The 5,968-nt window shown below is 56.7% G+C and overlaps 1 long non-coding RNA gene across 1 annotated transcript in view; it reads right to left on the reverse strand.

Moving 5' to 3' along the window:
• Nucleotides 1–5,854, reverse strand: part of LOC102372535 — a 46,708-nt gene extending 40,854 nt beyond the window's left edge. The window contains exon 1 of the long non-coding RNA XR_323164.1: nt 5,804–5,854. This is a non-coding gene — a long non-coding RNA (uncharacterized LOC102372535). The remainder of the gene's footprint in view (nt 1–5,803) is intronic.
• Nucleotides 5,855–5,968: the final 114 nt, after the last annotated feature.

Below are 5,968 nucleotides of genomic sequence, written 5' to 3' on the forward strand. Positions count from 1 at the left end.
GGCAGGTGAGAGCACTGGAGGCACCAGTCGTCCATATTTGTGGGGACACTGTGTGGCTTGTGTGAGGGTTTGGGGTTATGTGAGATTTGTGGGTTGCAGTTTTTGGGTGGGTATGTGGGTGGGGTGTTTGTGGGGTTGTTTTGGTGGTGTGGAGTTTGTGGGTGGATCCTGGGGGAGTTTATGGGTGTGGGGGGACTGTGGGGGTGGGTAAGACTTCTAAGGAGGGCTGGGTTCCTGCCCAGACCCCTGGCAGAGTGCACTGCCCCCTACAGCAGCAGCAGTGGCCATTGGAGTGTTTATGCCCACTCTGGGCAGAGACTCCAAATGGTGAGGGGGTCACCTTAGACCAGTGGCTGCACATAGTGCTTGCCCAACCTGTATGCCCTTGGGCAGATATGGGCCAGCTCCTGCTGTTTCCCACAGCTTCTGGCACCACAGGCAGAAGCCAGATGACCTTGGGCCTGACTGGGTCCATGTGCCCCATGCTCTGTCAGACCAGGTCAGACTGGGATATTAGGATTTCTTGGTATCAAAATTAGAGCCCACACTGCAAATGTGCAGTGAAGGGAACAGATTTGATTTCCAGTGGGCCTCTTGCAACATTCTCCATGGAATTGACTGAGGCAGCCAGAACTAAAGACCTGATTCATAGTTTCATACTTGGTAGGGTCAGAAGGGACTTAAGCAGATCATGTAGTCTGACCCCCTGCCATGGGCAGGAGAGGATGATGGGGTCAAATGACCCCAGCTAGGTGGCTGTCTAGCCTCCTTTTGAAGACCCCCAGGGTAGGGGCATGCACCACTTCCCTTGGAAGTTGGTTCCAGATCCTAGCCACCCTGACTATGAAGTAGCACCTCCTTTATATCTAGCCTGAATCTACTCTCAGTCAAATTATTGTGGTTGTTCCTTGTTACCCCTGGTAGTGCTCGGGGGAACAGGGACTCTACCATTGCCTGCAGGGCCTGAAGTCAGAATGCCAAGAACTGGCTGCACAGGCAAACCAGGCCCTGGCCGCCCACCTGCAAGGGGAGGCTCAGGATGCCTGCAGTGACCCAGTGCTATCCTGGCCAGAAAAGCTCTAGCGCCCATCTCTGGAGTTCCACCAGAAACTCAGGGGGCACAGGCAAGGTGTGTAAGCAGTGCCAGAGTATGGACAGGACCGTCTTGTTCAGCACCAGCACACTCTCATGCAGGGAGAGACATTGCAGGAGTCCTGCCCATGCCCAGAGATGCTCCACTACCCTTTCCTCCAGCTGATGCCAGTTCTCTGGCAGGGAGGGGTCTGTGGGGGACAGGTAGACCCCCAAGTAGACCAGCGAGTCCATGCCCAAGCAGATCCCCAGAGTACAGCTGGGAGTGAGCCCGCCCGTCACCCACCACCAGGCCAAAGCTCTTGACCCAGTTGACCCAGGCAGAGGAGCCTGTCGCGTACAATGCCTGGCAGGCCTCCACCTGCACCAGGTCACCCGAGTCGTGGACCATGAAGAGCACATCATCAGCATATGCTGACAGGACCAGCTGCACTGCCAGCTCCTGGAGCATCAACCCTGCCATCCGCAGGAGAGTGAGGAAGGGCTCCAGGGCCAAGGTGTACAGCTGGTCTGATGCCCTCTCCTGAATGGGATGGGCTCTGTCAGGGTCCAGTTGAGCTTGACCAAACATTCTGCAGAGGTGTACAACACCTGGAGAGCCCACATGAAGTGGGCCCCAAAGTCAAAGGCCCACAGCATGCCTGTGAGGTACCTGTGATCCACTCTGTCAAGCGCCTTCTCCTGGTCCAGGGATAGGAGGGCAAAAGACAGACCCCCCCAGCACACTAGCTCCAGGAGGTCCTGAACCAGGTACAGGTTGGCAAAGACATCTGGGCACCGTGTACATCTGGTCAGGATGGATAATGTCCATCAACGTGGACTGAAGGTGCAGCGAGATGGCCTTCGCTACCACCTTGCAGTCTGTGCAGAGGAGGGAAACAGAAAATCAATTCCTTATGTCTTGGGGATCCCCCTTCTTTGGCAGGAGGGTCAGCACGGTCCTCCGACATGACAGGAGGAGTTCCCCACTTCCCTCAGATTCAGCCCAGACCACAACAAGGTCTGGGCTGAGAATGTCCCATAAAGCCCAGTAGAACTCCGCGGTCAGCCTGTTGATGTCTGGCAACAAGGCACTGGGCATCATGTGGAAGGCGGTTGAAAGCTCAGCCAGAGTGAGAGGAGCTTCCAGCTGGTCCCGCTCACCCACACTGACCAGTGGGAGTCCCTCTCACAAGGTCTGACAGGACTTGGCATCAGTTGGATCCAGGGAGTAGGGCTCTTCATAGAAGGCCCGCGCATGCTGGTGCATCTCACTTGGATCCGTGAGGGGGGAGCTGTCACCAGCCAGAAGGTAGGTGATGTACTTCTTGGTCCCACCATAGGCACAGTGGTCATCCAGAGCACAAAGCTCTTCCCACCTCTCCCCACACTCTCCGCAGAGGACGGGTTGGTTGGGTCAGTGGCCAGGCACCTCTCCAGCTCTAGCACTTCCCACTCGAGCTGCTCCTGGACCACCTCCCTCTGTTGGGTGTGCCCCCGAGTGTAGCTGCAGCAAAATAGCTAGATGCACACTTTCCCCACATCCCACCATCTCTGACCTGAGGGAAAAGCTGCCTGTTGCTCCTGCCAGGCCACCCAGAACTCCTGGAAAGCCTCCCTGAAGCCCACATCCTCCAGCAGGCTGGCTTTGAAACTCCAGTAGGCTGACCCCAGACACCCAGGCCCCAGACAAGGTGGTGATCACTGAAAAGGGTCAGCCAGATGCCAGAGGAGTGGGCCTGGGCAAAATGCAGTAAAGAGATATAAACCCAGTCTAACTGGGAGTGGCTGCTCCTCCCCCATCCTCACATATGAAGGCAGGGGGTTCAGTGGGGTGACAGGCATGCCAGATGTCGACCAGGAAGTAGTTCATCAGGAATTTCCCAAGGACACCCACAGCAGCTTGGTTCCACTCCTTGCCTGATCGGTCTCATGCATCTAGGGTGACGTTAAAGTCCCTGCCAAGGACCAGGCACTCATGAGGGTTAAGGGTGCTGATGTATATGGCCGCCTAGTGGAAGAAATCTTCCAGCTCTGGGTCCTTCACAGGGGTGTACACAGTAAGAAGGTTCAGGACCAGCCCCTGCATCTGGACCCAGAGGTGCAACAGGTAGCCTGGCACCACCTCAACACCCTGGAGAACCTCCAGCTGCAGGCCTGGGAAGAACAGGGTGGCCACCCCAGATGAGGTGGCTGAGAGGCGACTAAAAAAGACCCTGCCTACCCACTACAGCTGCCAATTTGGTTTGTAAGCTGGAGATGTCAGGGTCTCCTGCAAGAATACCATGGGGTAGCCCCCATCCTGAAGGAAGAAGAGCACCTGGCAACTCCGGAGACTCTTCCTGCAGCTGTGGACATTGAGGGTCACAATCTTAAATGACCTCATGGCTGGGAGTGTGGAGTAGACAGTTCAGCAGGGGCCCATGATCTTAAATGACCTCATGGCTGAGGGAGGTGGAGAGGACAGTTTGGCAGGGGCCTCATGCATCTCAACACCCAGTGTGGGGACCGCCGGTTCAAGTGGTAGCACCCTCCCATATGCATAGAGGACATCTATGAAGCTTCAGGCCTGGCTATAGATCCGGGCATTGCTGCCTATAGATCTGGGCATTGCCCCTTGCCTTCCCCTGCCAGCACCCTCTCAGTGGAGAGGATGCTGTCAAAATCTCCCCAGCAGTCCAAGGTGAGCTATACCTTGCTGGTCGACTGGCAGGTGTAGTCACGGTCAAGAAATGCAAGTAGATCATCCCTGGGGACTGCTGGGACTGAGAGTTATCCAGGCTCCATGAAGCCTGCTGCTTCTCGGGCATTCTCCTGGTCCTGGAGCTCAGAGGGCTCCTTTGGCACCATCTGAACCCCTGGGTCCGCTAAGACCCCGAACTCTGGTTGGGATTGGGAGACCTCTGAAGCCCCCAGGGATGGGGGGGGGGGCTCCTTCACAATATGGTAGGGTAGAGCTGGATCCCTGGTGGGTCTGTGCAGCATCCCTGATGAGATCAGTCCGTTGATTAGGGGACCCTACTGCAACTCTCTCTGGTGTGGGACTATGGGGTAGGCTGCAGGTGAGGTTTTCCTGGGAGGGGGAGGGAAGAGACCCACCAGGCTCTGGCATCTGCCTCAGGGTCCTGGGAAAGGGGACCTCCTCCCTCAGAACTCACCAGGGTGAGCCCCAGGGCCTCTGTATCCCCCAGATCAGAGGGAGGTGGGGCTGCCACCAGGCCTTCCTTTGGGCAGGCCTCAGCACCTGTGGTTTCAGGGGGTAGGCCTTGTTCAGCAGAATGAAGGGCTTCCCAAATGGGCTTCTGTTCCTGCCCTCCCGGCCTGGCCCATGGGGCACTCATGATGCAAGTGCCCCCAGGCATGACACCAGAAGAACCACAGTTCTTCCCATGTATAGAAAATCCTCACTAGGGCCCCCTGATAAGGAATGACTTTGCTGGCACTCCCACTGCCAGCTTGATCATGACTTGCCAATGGAAAGAGCACACGTGGTGGAGGCCAGGGTCTTGGCACCCCAGTGAGAGGGCCACCACCAGGAAGATAACTCTCACCAGGGGCTGGAGCGGGGGAAGCAGGGCCCAATTGGGGATATAGGGAGGGATGGAGCTGAGGACCACCCTGGTCTCCAGGTCTTCTAGAAGATCAAGGGGGATGTACTCGCCCTCCACCATGAGCCCGCCCTCCACCACCTTTTGTGCAGTGGCCTCCAATGCAAGGAAAAAAGACCCCCTTGCCATGAAAGAGGGAGGCCACCACAATCTTGGGGGCCCCCACTACCTGAGCCAGGACCTGCACCCAGCTCTCAAAGTATAGGTTTTCCTGCTTGAACAGTTGGCACTTCACTCTGTGCCAGTGCGTAAGTGCTGGAAAGGGGGCCCCACTGCCTGAGCTGGAAGGGCCAGTGGTAGAGTCCAGCCCCCCTGGCTTTGGATCTCCCCACAGCTGCCTGTGCATAGCTGTGGTTCCCCCTCCCAGGGGGGCAAGTTGGTGGGGCCTGAGCTAGGGCCAGGGACAGGTTGAGTGGGTGTGCTGGCTGGTGTAGTGCACTTGGTCCCCTCAGGCGCTTCAGGCAGGCCCTTTGCCCTTCCCACCTCCAGCTGTGGAGGAGGCTGAAGAGAAGCCCTTCCCACTGTCCTTGATCTTGGTTCCTGATGATGGGAGAGGGGGCTTGGGAACTCCTAGGGGAGGGGGCTGTCAAGGGGCAACCCCCTGGTCCTATTGGCTCCCTACCAGAGTCCCACCTGCCCTTGCAGTGGAGGTTGTAGGATTCTCCACCCCTGGAGGAGGTTGGTTGGACTCTGCCTCTGGGGTGAAGGTTGCAGGGGCATTCATCCCCTTGGAGGGCTAGTCTGGGATCCACCCCCATAGTTGGGGCTGCAGGAAGTTCTGTGGGGGCATCACCCCTGCAGAAGGATCCTTCCATGCCATTGTTTCCCATGAGGTAAGGAAAGACAATAAAGAAAAAAAAATGATACCGTGGGACTGGTGAATCTAGTAGGTGCAGGTTGGAGTTGTGGGGCAGAAAATGGATAAGGAGGAAGGGGGCTGAAGCTCACTGAGCCACAGCTCCACAGGAAAAAAAGCGGGAGGCCTATGCTTTGAGAATGTGGGGGGTAGGGAAAAAAAAACAAATAAAAACACACATACACACACAAGGGCTGGGGAAACTCAAGCTGGCTTACTCAGCTCCGCAACAAACACCAGGTCGGGGGGAGTGAATCACAGGACTTACCACACAAGGGCTAAAAACACACAGTGAAGGCTGGTGAGGCAGGTGTAAAAGATGGCTGGAGTAGTGGCAGGGCTTTGTTTGTGGAAGATCTGTCCAGAAGCCCCTCAGGCCTCCAGCCAGTCACTCAGCAGCAGAACAGTCAGCAGGAGGACAAATCAGGATCAG

Source organism: Alligator sinensis, unplaced genomic scaffold (genome assembly GCF_000455745.1).
Source record: "Alligator sinensis unplaced genomic scaffold, ASM45574v1 scaffold112_1, whole genome shotgun sequence".
In the NCBI taxonomy this organism is placed as follows: Eukaryota; Metazoa; Chordata; order Crocodylia; family Alligatoridae; genus Alligator; species Alligator sinensis.